This window comes from Tamandua tetradactyla, chromosome 18, assembly GCF_023851605.1.
Source record: "Tamandua tetradactyla isolate mTamTet1 chromosome 18, mTamTet1.pri, whole genome shotgun sequence".
Classification (NCBI taxonomy): domain Eukaryota; kingdom Metazoa; phylum Chordata; class Mammalia; order Pilosa; family Myrmecophagidae; genus Tamandua; species Tamandua tetradactyla.
Window position 1 is genome coordinate 7897094 of NC_135344.1, and position 14725 is coordinate 7911818.

The 14725-nt window shown below is 39.0% G+C and overlaps 1 pseudogene; it reads left to right on the plus strand.

Annotated features, from left to right (window-relative positions):
- The first annotated feature begins 10881 nt into the window (after positions 1 to 10881).
- LOC143662382 (small ribosomal subunit protein uS3 pseudogene) lies at positions 10882 to 11244 on the plus strand (annotated as a pseudogene).
- The last annotated feature ends 3481 nt before the right edge of the window (positions 11245 to 14725 follow it).

Below are 14725 nucleotides of genomic sequence, written 5' to 3' on the forward strand. Positions count from 1 at the left end.
AAGTGCTATGACAGAGACATGTATATAGAAATAGAGAGTGATTTACTACTTGGGATTATGAAGGTGTGTGCTTGGCTAAGGAGTTTAACTTTACCTTGCAGGGGTAGGGACACAGACTAATGTGTAATGGCGTTTTATATCACTGAAATTAGTGGGATAAAAACAGTGAACTGAAGACAGGCGTCTAAATCAAATCAAATACAGCTCAATTCTACATAAATCAGAATATAATCAGGTGCTAATCCCTTATATCCTTTAATACTTAACGGTTTTATAGAGGACTTTTCATAGGTTTTTACCGAGTTGAATTCTCATTGCAGGTTATAGGTATGTCATCCACTGTAGGAAATCACGATTTAGAAGAGTTTACTGTGCCAAGATTCCACAGCTAGAAAGTAGAACTCAACTCCAGAATCCATCTTTTCCACTCTATCCTGCTGTTTTAGTTTGCAAAAGCTGCCAGAATGCAATATACCAGAAATGGAATAGCTCTTAAAAAGGGAATTTATTAAGTTTATAGTTCTAAGGCTTTGAAAATGTCCAAACTAAAGCATCCAAGGAAGGATACCTTGTTTCAAGAAAGGTCAATGGATCCAGAACACCTCTGTCAGCTGGAAAGGCACATGGTGACATCTGCTAACTTTCTCTCCTGGCTTCTCCTTTCATAAGGATTCCCCCAGGGGTGTTCTCCTTTTGCATCTCCAGAGATCTCTGGCTGTGTGGCTCTCCCAGTTCTGTGGGCACTCTAGTTTTTTCCGAAATGGTTCCCTCTTAAAGTGCTCCAATCAGCAGCCCACCTTGAGTGGGTGGAGACACATTTCGGTGGAAACCTCCAATCAAAGGTTAGCATGCACATTTGGGTGGGTCGCATCTCCATGGAAACAATCAAAGCCATCCCACCCAGCAATATTGAATGAGGATTAAAGAACTTGGCTTTTCTGGGGGTACGCAACAGATTGAAACGGGCACACCAGCTGACTCAGTTTAGTAATAGTGAACAGTTCAGGAGAAAGATGTGGAAAACACTTTCCTCAGAACAGGTGACCACCCTGTCAATGTTATATTTATTCCATTAATCTAACATGGATTGGGTGCCTGTTACAAAGATAAGTAAAACTAGATTCTGTCTTCAAAGAGTTCTCTTAAAATTTGCATGAAAAATTAATATTCCATAATAATTTTTCAATATTTATTTCAACACTGTCAGTCTTGTATGACAAACCAGGTGTTAAACTTCTTGACAATAAGAATTTTCTTAAGGACTAGGCACTCTCTTGATCTTTGAGTGATTGATCTTCCTACTTTTCTTACCTTGGGGATTTAGTTAACATATTATCTTCCTCCTTTGAGTAGTGAAATAAAATCTGGGTTTATTTTTCAATTCCATCATCTGTTAATTATGTTGTGATAGGAGCATTGAATCATAATATGACCTTAAGGAAATGATTTTGTCCTTTTTCTTTATATAAAAGGAGTCAGTTAGGGAAAATTTCCCTTCTTCCAAAACTCTGTAGTAGGAGAGGCTCTAAACTTCCAAAATTATACATAAAGTCTCATAGTACTCTCATTAAAGATTTTGTTTCATTCAATAATACTAATAATGGTGAGACTAATAATTGACTCAGACCATTTAGACTGCTGGTGAAGATGCAAAACCGTTGGTGGCCTCGAGGACCATGGGGTCAAGCCTCACTTGAGCTGGCCCACCTTGGGATTGCTCACTTCCACTCACCAAAAAAGTTCCTTCTATCTTTTAAGTAACTTTGAGTCAGGTTTTCTTTTTTTTAACTTTTTTTTTTTTTTGTATAATATATAACAAAGCAAAGAAAGAAAAAAAAAGCAATAGTTTTCAAATCTCCCTTCAATAAATAGTTTCAGGACAGATCCCAGAGTTTGTCATGGGCTCCATACCATCATCTCAGATTTTTCCTTCTAGCTGCTCCAGAACATAGGCTAAAAGAAATAAATATTTTTTTATCATCACGATTGACTTTTTTTCCTTTTTGTGAAAAATAACGTATGTACAAAAAAAGCAATAAATTTCAAAGCACAACACAAAAGTTAGTTGTAGAACAGATTTCAGAGTTTGGCATGGGTTACAGTTCAACAAATTTTAGGTTTTTACTTATAGCTGCTCTAGGATACTGGAGACTAAAAGAAATATCAATTTAATTATTCAGCAATCATATTCATTTGTTAAACCCTTCCTTCTCTGTATAACTCTAGCATCACCTTTGGTCTTTCTATCCCGCTGTTTTTTTTTTTTTTTTTGACATGGACAGACACTGGAATTGAACCCAGGTCTCCAGCATGGCAGGCGGTAATTCTGCCAATAAGCCACCTTCACACCATGCTCTATCCCACTCTTTAGGGGTATTTGGGCTATAGTCATTCCAGCTTTTTCATGTTGGAAGGGGCTGTCAGTAATATGGGGTAGGGAGATGAAACTAGCTGATGTTCTGGAGAGGCTGGGCCGTCTAGATTTCAGGACTTATCTGGTCCAGGGACCCATCTTGAAGTCGTAGGTTTCTAGAAAATTACCCTAGTGCATGGAACCTTTGTAGAATCTTATATATTGCCCTAGGTGTTCTTTAGGACTGGCTGGAGTGGTTTCAGTTCGGGTTTGGCAAGTTATGGTAGGTAGCAAGGTCTAACTGAAGCTGGCATAAGAGTGACCTCCAGAGTAGCCTCTCGACTCTATTTTAACTCTCAGCCCCTGATAACTTCATTAAGTTACACTTCTTTTCCCCCTTTTGGTCAGGATGGCATTGTTGATCCCATGGTGCCAGGTGACTCAGGTTTTCTTTTGCTTGAAGGCAGCTTAAAGAACACAGGAATATTGTTCCCAAATCTACCAACAAGGCCATCTTAGAAAGCTATGAAGGAAAACTGAGAACACAGGTTTTCAAACTTCCTATTAAAGAATCAATCACATGTGAGAAAACAAAGCAATGGATAAATTGACATCTCTTTTTAGGTATATGTGGGTTCCTCTTCCCCACAGTGGATAATGGAGAGTAAATAATTTTATGATAGCAGTTAAAAAATTAAATAGAGAATGTTCAAAATCAATCAACTGTTCAATAAAAGTCAGGCACTCTGCTACAAACATTATATACACTATCCCACTCTTGATTCTAATGGCCACCTTAAATAAAGGTATTATTTCCATTTTACAGGTGAAAAAAATGAGTCAAAGAAGTAAAGGCACGTTTTGCATTTCTGGGTAACCCTGGTAATTATTTCCCTCTGTCTGAAGTCCCAAACTTATTCTCACACATATGCTGCTCCTACTGTTCTGGCCCCATGACCTGAGTGTGGTCCCAACATAGAGAAGGTCTCTGGGATGAGGGAGATGCTAGACAGATACGGTGCTCTGCTGAAACTAGACCTTTCTTACCCTGTTATCCTGACATAATTTTCTACATATCAGTGTTGACAGTACCATTAATTTAAAAAAAATTGAAAACTGTAAAATGTTATGCAAATAAAAATTATATCGCTGCTTTGAAAGGACAGTGATATATAGGAATTCAATAAGATAATTGTACTGATAAATGTGTACACAAAGCATGAGGCTTTTAGCTGCAGATAATAGAAATATGCACCATATATAGAGAGAGACATATAGCCTCCACTGGTTTAATTAATTTAAAAATATATATTGGGTCATGTTTCAGTTTCCTAAAGCTACCGGAATGCAGTATACCAGAATGTGTTGGTTTTTTCAAAGGGGATTTATTAGACTACAAATTTACAGTTCTAAGACCATAAAAATGTCCAAACTAAGGCATCAACAAGAGGATACCTTCACTGAAGAAAGGCCAATGGTGTCCAGGGTTCCTCTGTCACATGGGAAGGCACATGGTGAAATCAGCTGGCCCTTCTGTCCTAAATTGGTTTCAAAATGTCTTTCTCAGCTACCGTGGGTCCTTCTGGCTTCTCCTGGGGTATTTTCTTTTGGTACTCTCTCTCTCTGTGAGCTCTCTTGAAGGGCTTCAGTAAAAGATGAAGACCCACCTTGAATGGGCAAGGTCACATCTCCATGAAAACAACCTAATCAAAAGGTCACACCCAAGAGTAGGTCTGCCCCCACAAGACTGGATTAAAAGAACATGGCCTTCCTGGATACACAGCAGATTCAAACCAGCACATCTCGCAAAGCTTGGAGTACAGAGGTAGAGGAAGCTTCAGGATTGATTAATTTAGCAGCTGAATGTTGGTATCAAGGTCCCAGATATTTTAAATCTCCCTTCTCTACAATGCTCAATGTCCCATTCATCATCAGCTGGTGGTAAGATACTAGTGACACCAGGCATCACATCTGGACAGAAAAATGTCTGGAGGGAGTAAAGAGAATTTTTCCTGTGATTGTCTCTTAAGAGAGAAGGCATGCTCTCACCCCTCCTAGCCCATCCTGAGCCATGCCCTGGAAACAGGAATAGGATTGCCTTCAAACCACACAAATTCACCTGGATTTGGGAGTCATGTCAGTTTTCCTGAGGCACTTGGCTGAGTGAGGTAGGGCTGGAAAAATGGACAAAAGAAGAACCAGGAGGTAAAGGGGGAAATGGACACTGGAGAAAAAGCCAATAGCTTAAGTTATCTCAACAGAATATGATTGATTCCATCTTTGTAAGTCTAATTACCTAATATTAATACATTCAACCAATAAGGTAGAAAGAAGTTCAGGGACAGTGTGACACCTGGCATTCTCCATGAAAACTGAAAATGTGATAATACCAGCCAAGGAAGCATCATGGCCTCCATCCTCACCCATCTCTATCCATGCAGAGATTCCACTGGGAGTTTGCATCTTCCAATAAGTGGGCACCCCTTAGCAAGTGACCTCAGCTAATGAACAATGAAAACCCCATCTTGGAACTGTGTTATGTGTACCTTAGCATTACAAATGAACTTATTGCTAATTATTTCTCTTTTAGATGGAGTGATTTGTAGAATATTTCCTATTGATGAATAGAAAGATTAACAGAAAATAAAATTAACAAAAATAAATAATAGCATATATTAAGGGTCTACTATGTTCTAGGCATTGTGCTAAGAGCTCTCTATATATTGTCGTTTTGCCATCCATAACCCTACAATAAAGATGTTCCTTACAACCAAGGAAACTGAGGCTCAGAGAGATTATGTGTTTTGGCCAATATTATTCAACAGGAAAAATCTGGAGTCTGGATTTGAATTGATGTCCATTTCACATGCTTATACCATTATATCAGCAGTTTCCAAACTTTGCTGCATATTAGAACTGCCTCAATGGCTTTTTAAAATTCTGATGCCCAGGTCATACCCCAAAGCATTTAACTCAGAAAGTTGAAAGAAGGAGCAGGAAGTCAGGAGCCAGACATCAGAATTTTTTTAAAAATCTCCCCAGTGATTCCAATTTGTGGGAAAGTTTGGGAACCACTGCACTCTGTTATGTTGTCTTTTCAGGTAGGAATTTAAAACAGAAGCTTCTCTTCCAAGGGCAATAACAGTGAATAATATCTCCTAGTGAAGAGTCATTTCCAGACTCAAGAGCTCTGCGTTAGGTTAATTTTTGTTTGTTTCCCTTTCACACTTCTCTCACCTATCTCATGCTATAGATTTTACAGGTGGCCCCAGCCCAACACAAAGGATGGGCACCTCAGTCATCTCAGGAGTTGTTGAATTTGTAATGGTGTGCTTTCCCTGTTTTTAAAAGACAATATAAGAAGTATAGATTTAATATCCTTATTTCAGGTTAATCGTTCACACTCTGAAACTGGAATTTAGAATTAATTTCTAATTGGAATTAATTTCTGCCCTCACCTCTTTTTGCTTTGTAATTTTTTGTTTGAAATAATTTCAGACTTACAATAAGACTTTAAACTCCAGAACAGGAGGAAGATGAAAGGTGATTTTGGAGTTATACAGAGAAATAAATGAGTATGATTGCTGAATCATTATATTGATATTTCTTTTAGTCCCCAGTGTCTTGGAGAAGCTAGTAATAGAAACCTGAAATTTTGGAGTTGTAACCCACACCAAACTGTGAAATCTCTTCCTCAACTAATTGTTGCCATGTGCTTTGAAATTTATTTCCTTTTTGTATATATGTTATATATTCACAAAAAAGTCTATTGTGATGATAAATGCACAGCTATTTTATGATATTGTGAACCATTGATTGCACACTTTGAATGATTACATGGAATGTGAATATATAATATATATCTATAAGAAATGCTATTTAAAAAATTAAACTCCCATGTGTCTTCTACCCAGATTCTATAATTGTCAGTTTTTTGCCATTTTTGTTTTGTTTTATGCATCTTTTTTGACTTGAAAGTGCATTGCAAACATGATACAATATCACCCCAAATACCGCAATGTTTCCCAAGATTGTGAATATTCTCTTATTAACCATAATTTATTGATCAAAATCAGGAAGTTGAGACAATACCATTATCTAACCCTCAGAACTTATTCATATTTTTGCACTTTTTAAACTTTTTCTTTTTCTTTTCTTTTTATACATAATTTAAAGAATTTCCAAACAGGATAAAAACCAATAGCTATAACAAAGTTGTAGACGAAAACATAGAGGAAAAAAATAATAAAAATAGTTTACCTCAATCTAACTATACCAATAATTACATGAAATGTTAATGACTAGATAATCCACTTAAAAGTAAAAGATTTCCAGAGTGGATTTAAAAAGAAGTCTTGGACATGGTCTATATTTTAGAACAATACCTACTCTTTGAAACCAAAGGAAGAAAGGTTTATTTTGTCTGGAAACTAAATTTTCTGTAGCGCATAATCTCACTCAACCTGCTGGGTAGCTCATTTGAACCACTGGAACACAGGAGGGCCAAAATAAGAAACAGGATCTATATTAAACTGTATAGTTTAATAGAATGCCTGGTTACATCCTAGAATATAGTAAGCAGACAATCAAAAGTATTGGCAAAGTCACATAAGGGATGGGAGAAAAAATATGAAACTATTAAACTTTACCAGAAGGAAATCCCCTGATACTGTGTCAAACATTAGGGACACCCAAACCAATAGGTCAAGCCTTTGCTCTTGAGGCTTACTCTTGTGAAGCTTATGTAGGTAGTGGAGAAACTTAGCCTGCCTATAGGTGTGACTAAGAGTTTCTTCTGGAAGACCTCTTTTGTTGCTCAGATATGACTTCACGCTCTCTAAGCCCAACTCTGAAAGTGAAATGATTGCCCTCCCTACTACATAGGACATGACACCCAGGGGTGAAAGTCTTCCAGGTGGCATGGAAGATGATTCCAGCCCTGGCACCGTGGGTCAACAATGCCATCCTGACCAAAAAGGGGAAAAGAAGTGTAACTAATAAGGTATCAGTGGCAGAGAGTTCAAATAGAGTCGAGAGGCTACTCTGAAGGTAACTCTTACTCAAGCTTCAGTTAGATATTGCTACCTATAATAACTTGCCAAACCCCAACCAGGACCATTCCAGCCAATCCTAAAGAACACCTAGGGCAATATATAAGTTTCCACAAAGGTTTCATGCACTAGGGTAACTTTCCAGAAACCTACAACCTCCAGATGGGTCCCTGGACCAGGTAAGCCTTGAAACCTAGAGGGTCCAGCCTCTCCAGAACATCAGCTAGTTTCACCTCCCTACCCCATATTATTGACAGCCCCTTCCAACATGAAAAAGTTAGAATGATCATAGCCCAAATACCCCTCAAGAGTGGAATAGAAAGATCAAAGGTGATGCTGGAGTTATACAGAGAAGGTAGGATTTAGCAAATAAATATGATTGCTGAATCATTAAATGGATATTTCTTTTAGTCTCCAGTATGTTAGAGCAACTAAAAGTAAAAACCTAAAATTGTAGCCCATACGAAACTCTGAAATCTGTTCTACAATGAACAATTCTGCTGTGCATTGAAATATTGCTTTTTTGTATATATGTTATTTTTCACAAAAAAGGGGGGGGGAGTCAATTGTGATGATAAAAATATATTTATTCCTTCTGGACTCCTATATTCTGGAGCAGCTAGAAGATGAAATCTGAGAGGATGGTATGGTAGCCTGTGATAAACTCTGGGGTCTGTCCTGTAACTACTTGTTGAAGTATGCTCTGAAAATTATTGCTTTTTTTCTTTCCTTGTTTTGTATATGTTATATTATCCAATAAAAAAGTTAAAAAAAAATCAAATAGAACAGTTACATCAATCAAAAACTACAAAATAAATGATTTTATGCAAAAGAAAAAAGAAGTAGTCTTGGCCATGTGTTGTCTACAAAAGCAATATGTTAAATAAAAAGACATCTTTCCAGCTTCTGATTTCCATTTTTTCCTGATGAGCAGTCAGAGGGCATCTGTATCTTTGTTCTCCTGGGTATAATTTGTCAGTTTTCTCTGGATGCTTTCAAGAATTTCTCTTTCTTTTTTGGCTTTCAGCAGTTTAACTGTAATGTACCTAGGCATTATTTTCTTCATATTTACCTTGCTTGAGATTTTCTGAGCTTCTTAAATCTATAAGTGTATGTTTCACCAAGTTTGGAAAATGTGGAATCATTATTTTTCTTCTCATTCTCTTTTTTTCCTGGACTTCAATTAAATGTATATTATACCTTTTGATATTACAGCATAACTCAACTGAGGCTCTGTTCTTTTTTTTTTTAATCATTCCTTCTCCTCTATTACCTTCAGATTAGATAGTTTCTATGATTCTATTTTCTAAATGCCATGGTTCTTTCTTCTGTCACCTCCAGTCTTCTGTTAAACCCATACAAGGAATTTTTAATATATTTTTAATTCAATTTTTTTATTTAATTTTTGTTCTAAAATAATTTTTCCTTTAAAAATTTCTATTAGCTTCATTCTTTCTTATAATTTCTATTTATCTTCAGAGATATCCAATTTGTTTGTTAGGAGCATATCTTCCTTTATATCTTTGTGCATAGTTATAATAGCTGCTTTGAAATTTTTTATGCTCATTCCAATATCTGGATCATTTTGGGATTAACGTCAATTGATTTTCTCTTTTCTCTTGTGTATGAGTTATGTTCATTAGTTCTTGAATGTCTAATAATTTTGGACTGTATCCTAGACATCAGAATAATGTAGAATAATTATGGATTCTGCTCTGTTCTGTTCCTCTGAATAGTGTGGATTTTTGCTACTTTTATTTAGCAGGCAGTTATTTTGGCTGTATTTATACTCCATACTTTGTCTTTCCTGTCATAAGTAGCACTGAAATGTCATTTGGTTCTTTTACTTTTAGCTGGGAGGCTTGAATCTGCACCACACATGAATGGTTCAGAAGTCAGCCAGATATTAGGATAGAATTTCCATGCAGAATTTGGTGCTTCCCCCCTGTGGCTCTCTCCTTTCCAGAATTCCCCCTACACATGAAACATACTTTCCTCTTCTGCAGTAGCCCTGAATTAGCCTTTTTGGTTCTGCAAGCGGGTTTTAAAGAAAGCTTACATGTCCTCCTTTATTGGTTTATAATTATTTAAAATATAAAAAAGGAAGCATTGGTCATTTTTGGTGACTAGTCAGTGTTGATGACTAATTTACTTTGACAGTGTCATTTAAAGTTATAATTTCCTTTAAGTTAGCATTTTCTGTCAGCACATTCAAATGCCTATCTATAATAACAGCAAGAATAAGCTGTGAATACTTAACCACCCACACTAGAATTTAAAATCTAAGTTCTTTTTGAATCTGTTTTGGCAAATTTCAATGTGGGAGGTAAGATAATTTAAAACTTTATTTTTCTATTATAGTCAAAGGCATAATTTCTCTGACATCTTCTTCCATTCTGAATAAGACATTACACTAGAACAATGTTTTTAAATAAAATTTTCCCACATAATTTTTTTTCCTCTTCAATTCTACCCCAAACTAAAATAACTCAGAAGCATTTATTTACTTATCACAACTGTTAAGAAATTATAGTGATTACATCTACCATCCCTTTGCTTCCACATCACACTGGAAAAAAGGAATGCATCATTTCGCTTCAGAAAGTCTCCTATATTCCTGCCTTTGTACTTTGTCAATTGATTGAGTCTTTGTAGAGCTGAGCAGCATAGAAAGTCCCCAACCCAGCCTCTGCCTCCAGAAGCTTCTTACCAAAGGAGAAAGTTCCTTTCAGTATAGTAAAGAGGAAGCTTATCTTTCTTACTTTTTAATTGCTGAACCATATAGCACGTAAATGTTAAAGAATCAGTTAGTGGGAGAAAAGAAGGCATAGGTACAATTAATTGGCCTTGGATTAAATCTTCCTGTTATGAAAGGCAGTAATATTACATTTATATTACATTATGAAAGGCAGTAATATTATAATAATAGACAACATAACTGTGCTAGATCTAACTACAGAAACAAATATATAGAAAAAATTTTTTTGTTTTATACACTCAAAATCTCAACTCACGATTTAATTTGTTGCTTGTTACATATTCGATAATATTCAAACTTGGCCCAAAAAATGACATTAAAAATAGCCTTTAGGTTTCCTTTCAGCAGCGTGCGGCAGCTGATTGGCAGAGCAAATTTCCAAGAAGAGGAAATCTGTTGCTGATGCATCTGCAAAGCTGAGCTGAATGAGTTTCTCCCTCGGGAGCAGCTGAAGATGGCTACTCTGGAGTTGCAGTTGGAGTCACAGCACCCAGGACCGAGCTCATTCTTCTGGCCACAGATGCAGAAATGTTCCTGGATCTTGGAATTGACTGCTGTAGTTCAGAAGAGGTGTGGCTTCCCTAGGGCAGGGGAGAGCCTTCTGCTGAAAGGGTGGCCACTGAGGTCTCTGTGCCACTGCCCCAGGAGAGTCCCTGTGTTACTGACTCCTAGGAGGGCTTGCTGGGCAGAGGGCCTGCCATAGGGAGCTGCATCTCCCCATGGAGACTGGGGCCCAGGGCTGCAAGGTTGGGGCATCTGAGAAACTCTGAGAACAGAGAGCTAAGTCTGTGGAGTTTGTGGCTCACCTAAAGAGCCACAGTGAGGACCCTGTTAACTGCTGTGTCGATACCGCTATGCGCCATGCGCTGCTCAGACAGCGTCCTGGGCATCCAGATGAAGACTGTGCCCCCCTGGGACCCCAGTAAGACAGGTCCTAAGAAACCCCTGCCCGCCTATGCGCGCATTGTGGAACCCAGAGTGAGACCCTGCCCAGCACTCCCATCATAGAGCACAAGGGTGGGAAGCCAGAGCCGCCCTCCGTGCCCACAGCTGGTCCCCACTGCATGACAGGCTTTCCTTAGCAGCTGGATCTGGGGCCTGGAGATTGCCCTATAAAGACCTTTAATAAAACTTTTTAAAAGGCACCCAGCCTGATTTGACTGTACGTCCCGGGTTCAGACTCTGAGGGTCATGGTGGCCCTTAGAAGCATTGGTGCTTAGGGTAGCCTGGCTTAGCAGGCTGTCTCTAAAAGTTTCTACACTTTCTCTAAAACCCTCGGTTTGCAGAACTAACCAGAGAAGTGTGGTTCATAAATGTGGTGACAAAGAAGTCTGATTGTTAGTGGGGCAGCACCTTGATGAACTCACCTGTAGTTCAGGGTTAAAGGATCAGAAATGGGTTATTGTTTCTATTGTAACTCCCCATTGCACCTCCCTGAGCCCCTGGTAACCTCTAATCAACTTTGACTATGAATTTGCCTGTTATAGATATTTCATATAAGTGAATCATAATATTTGTTCATTGTGTCTGGCTCATTTCATACAACATGAAGTCCTCAAGACTCACTCTATGTTGTAGCATGTACTAGAACTTTATTTCTTTTTACAGCTGAGTAATATTCCATTGTACGTATGCATGTACCACATTTTGTTGGTGCATTCATCTTAAGGCACTTAAGTTGTTTCCACATGATGGGTGTTGTAAATAATGCTATGAATATTGGTATATGAGTAAGATTTTTAGGATGACTTTTCTTGATAATGAATAAGGAAACATGTATTGCATGTAGATAATAAATTAACACTGGTCAAAAAATAGCATTTAGATAACAATGAATATGTTGAAAACCTCTGAGAGTACTATTTACTATTATTATTATTTTATTATACATTTACTATTACTATTATTTTACTAGTTAAAAGTTATTTGGCCCAGGCATGAAACAAAGTTTGTGTTTGGTTTTGATTTTTTATGTGGAAGTAGCTGCCAATAGAAGGGAGAAGACAAGGAGAATATCATCCTCTTCTTTTGTGAGCTCCCTTCCTTATTCCACTTCTAAGAAATTGATTAATAGCAATTATATCTCGTATTTGTTAAACACATATTATGGGTCAGGTGCTTTTCCTTAGCTTTTAAATGGGGCGAGAACTCCTCAGCTCAGCTAGTTTTACCCTGCAGGTAGGCAGATCATTGTTGCCCAGTCTTCTGATTACTCAAGAGAAATCTTTTAAGTGAAACGTGCCAATTTTGAAATGCTGGCATCCAGTTCAGAAATGTTTAGAGTATCATGAACGCCAAATCAACCTCTGGAGATGAGTCTGTATAGAGATCACAGGCTGCTGATTTGTGCCTGTAACTTATGGCGTTCCCTCTATCACAACGCAAATACTGCCTGTGAGGATAACACATCAAACTGTCATCAGTCAATGCCACCACAGGATCTATTCTGTGTGCTTTGTCCCAGCACTGACTGGTCCCAAGAAAGCCTCAACCAAGAGTGATGGGAAGGGAGGAACATCAAGATCGAAGCCATGAGTGAGTAGTAAGAGTCAGGACAGCAGGCCTGGTCAGGGAGACACGAAAAATGACAGCTGCTGAACCAACAGGAGCATTTCTGCAATCAATATTGAGCACCCACTGTGTGCAGAGCTCTCCACCGGGCCCCACAGGCAGAAAGATTAATCGAAATGGTCTCTATCTTAATGGAACTGAAATTTAGTAAGTTCCATTCCTAAAGAAGAAGAAAGACATGTACAAAAATTATGAAAATGAATGGCAGCAAATATATGGTCATATAAGGGTTGAAATTTTCATTCATTTCAGCCTCTAAATGTTTCCTGTAGACATACAATATGGAACTTTGGGGTTACTGTGTTGAAGAAAATAGACATGTTTTCTGCCCTCAGTCTGTGCTCGAGGATTTTACAGTCCAGCCGGAGAATGAAGCACTTTTTAAAGTTTCCAAATATGAACTTAATTAAAATTATAAAAAATGCTACCAGAGAACAGCAAGAACTATGATAGTTATGATAGGGGACCTAAGTTACTCTGGGGGAATCAGAAAAGCCTTCCCTGGAAAACTACAACAAAGCTGAGATCTGAAGACTAATGGGAGCATCGAAGTGGTGGGGAAGCATTGGTCAGACCAAGAGGGCAGATAAGAGTATTTCAGGGAGGGGGAAAGAGAAGGCCGAGAGGCACACAGAAGAGCTCCGTGTGCTTGAGGAACTGGAGGCTGGGGTTGTTGGGGCATGGAGGAGAGCAAGGACAGAGTGAGCAGAGGACACCCTGCAGCGCTTGGAGACCATGCGCTGATGGTGGCCGTCACCCGAAGGCCAGATGGCCACCCCAGGGTTGAAGCAGGGGAGGGCGGGTCCCTCAGGCTACAGTGTGGCCCATACATTGGAGCAGGGCTCTAGTGTAAGCAGTGACCAGTTTAGGGCTTTTGCAATAATCCATCAAAAGTTCTAGGGGGTTATTTCAAAACTAAGCAACATGCTATTTTCACAGACTTCTATAAAAAAAAATGCTAGGGGTTTAGACTTTTAGGTTACAGGAGGCACCTGGAAATGGAAGGAAATCAACTGGTCTTGACGTTGGATTGGAATTGAAAGAGAAGGGAGTGTTGAGGAAGATCCTGGATTCTGACATCAACTGGCCAACGGTGCATTTGCCAAGGGAACAGGTGAAGGAGGGGTAAGAGGATGGAGGAGAGCCTCCGCCCTGACCGTGTGACGTTTCAGCTATCAAATAGGCAGGAGGCAAACAGTGGGACTATTTCTCAGAGGCAAGGTCTGGGCTGGGCTGGGAATCTTGGGCACTTGGTGACTCTAAAGGCCATGGGAGTGATGACCGTGCCCCAAATGGGAGTCTAGAGAGAAGGGCCCACCCCCAAGTCTTCTGTGTGTCCTTGGCTCCCTCCACTTTTCAGGCTGCCAGGACCAGGGATGGTGCTGTCGGCCAAGGCTCTCTCCATGTCTGGTGCAGCCCAGTACATGTGGTCTGACTTTCCAGAAGAGCATCTACCAAATACTGCTGATATTTATAAGCAGTGGTTATAATCTACTAGGTCTATTAGCTTCCCCCGACACATTGCCCTCCTCCAACAGGATAATCCCCTTCTGAGCTTAGTGTTATAACTGAAAGGTTTAGGAGGCAAAAGGGTGAGAAAGAAGAAAGGTAGACCAGGAAATTTAAAGTGGGTAGGGGGTGATTTCTGTGCTCCCGGGCAGAACTCACCAAACCCAAGATGGAGGGAGGTGAGTGCGCACATGGGCTTCAGTGCGGGCAGCTTTTAAGGATGGAGGTCAGGTGACATCTGGAAGGGGTGGTTCATTAGTTCCGGAAGTCAGGTTGGGAGGGAGGACACAGCCTCCACAGCTCCAGTTGCAGTGCCCTTCCCCATTCCCCTGACCTAACAATAACATACCACCCAACCATTACCTGGGTAATTATTTTAACTTCTTGTATATATTTCTTTGATGAAAATCTTAAAAGCCAGTTTAGAAATTTCTCTATCACCCAGTCTCTTTGCTTCCTTATAGCTGGTTAATTGGTCTCCT